Source organism: Arachis ipaensis, chromosome B01 (assembly GCF_000816755.2).
Source record: "Arachis ipaensis cultivar K30076 chromosome B01, Araip1.1, whole genome shotgun sequence".
Taxonomy (NCBI): Eukaryota; Viridiplantae; Streptophyta; class Magnoliopsida; order Fabales; family Fabaceae; genus Arachis; species Arachis ipaensis.
The window spans coordinates 120,149,886-120,152,087 of record NC_029785.2 but is presented as its reverse complement, the minus strand read 5'-3'; positions in this window follow the sequence as shown (position 1 = coordinate 120,152,087).

The following is a 2,202-nucleotide window of genomic DNA, read 5'->3' as shown; positions in this document are numbered from 1 at the left end:
CACTTATCAAGCCAAAGATCCCAACATGAAGAAGTACCTAGAGGAAGCACAGGAACAACTAGCGCCATTCTCGGAAAGAGAAGTCCAACACATAGCTCAGAAATCCAATGCCCGAGTAGATGCCCTTTCCAATTTAGCCAGCACCAAGCCAGGGGGAACAATAGAAGTCTCATCCAGGAAACTCTCTATACACCATTAGTGTCAAAAGGAGATGACAACTCGGACATAATGGCCATATTCAACCAAAATTTAGGATGGATAACTCCCATAGTTAACTATCTTAAATTCGATATCATTCTTGAGGATGAAAAAGAAGCATGAAAACTCATAGGGGAAGCACAACATTATACCTTGGTCCATAACATTCTATAAAAAAGAGGGGTATCAGCACCTCTATTAAAGTGCATCCTAGAGGAAGTATACAATGGCATATGTGGGAATCACTTAAGATCCCGATCACTAGCCAAGAAGGTGATCCGAGCCGGCTTTTTTTGGTCGACTTTGCAAAGAGAAGCAGCCGAGTTCGTAAAAAAATGCTCGCCTTGTCAGAAGAATGCCAACTTCCATGTCACAGCTTCCGAAGAGCTCATCAGCATCACCTCACCATGGCCATTCACAAAATATATAGGATCTCAATTTTCTCGGACCATTCCCTCAAGCTCCAGGACAAGTAAAATTCCTCATAGTAGGAATTGACTATTTTACTAAATGGATTGAGGCGGAACCATTAGCGACCATCACAGCCTAGCAAAGTCAGAAGTTTCTCTATAAGAATATTGTCACAAGGTTTGGAGTTCTCCACTCCATCACCACAGACAATAGAACTTAATTTACCGACTCAACCTTCAAGAACTTGGTGGCCAACCTCAAGATAAAGCATCAATTCACATCGGTAGAACACCCTCAAGCCAATGGACAAGTTGAAGCTGCAAATAAAGTTATACTGGCCAGGATGAAATGCCAACTACAAGATGCAAAAGGAGTGTAGGCAAATGAGCTTCCACGGATCTTATGGGCATATCAGACAACTCCTCATTCTACAACAGGGGAGTCACCTTTCCGGCTTGCTTATGGCATAGAAGCCATGATTCCTATAGAGATCGCTGAAGAATCTCCAAGGATTATATTCTACAATGAAGGGGTCAATATCCAAGCACAAAAGGAAGAACAAAAGAAGAAGATGAAGCACTAAAGAAAAGGATGGCTCTAAAGTACAATCAGAAGGTAATCAAAATAAGCTTTACCATGAATGACTTTATACTAATTTGAAATGATATCAAGATTCAGAAGTCAGGTGATAGAAAGATGGCTGCAAATTGGAAAGGACCTTACAAGATTGTTGAAATCTTAGGAAAATGTTACTATAAAGTGTCTGACTTACAAGGGAAGGAACTCCCAAGGTCGTGGCATGTGTATAATTTGAGGATGTACTACAATTAGGAAGCGCATCTTGTTGGTGTACTCTTTTTCCAGACTTCATGATTTTTTCCCGAAAAGGGTTTTTCTGAAGGGGGTTTTAATAAGGCACCATAACAAGGGCTAAGGGTAGACAAAAATCCTTAGTAGCAAATTTATGTAACGCATTTTTCATTTATCAATGATAAATTCACTTTTTCTTTAAAGTTTCCTATACAAACGCATTAATTTAAGGTAAAAAAATCGCAAAAATCATTGACCGACCTAGAATGGTTGGCAAGACGAAGCAACAAGGTACAAATTAATGTAATAAGTTATATAAGCAATTCGTGAAACCGACCTCAACAATTAAGTTGGAACAAAATAAAATGTAAAAGTAAGGCAAAGTCCGATTACACGAAGTCCGAGCTTACAAAGGAAAATCGCAATATTTTGTGCCGATCTATTTTGATGACATCGCTTTTAACTTGGCAAAAAAATAGCATTAAAAGTTGTCGAAGCAAAATTTCCAACTAAACGGATGTATATGCTAAGATATATTTCAAAAAAAGAAGCGATCACATAAAACCTTAAGTCATTATCAAAATGAAGAAAGGTTTTTTTAACAAAGATTCTAAAGTTATTTAAAAACTACAACTACGGAAAAATAAAAATTGTTCAAAACTAACTACCACAAAGACCCACAGGTCGGGCCATACACAAGAAAATTACAAAGGATGGAGCCCCTCACCAGTACCAACATCCTCGGGCCAAGCAGAAGAGGACAGGATCGAATCTGAGGGAGGG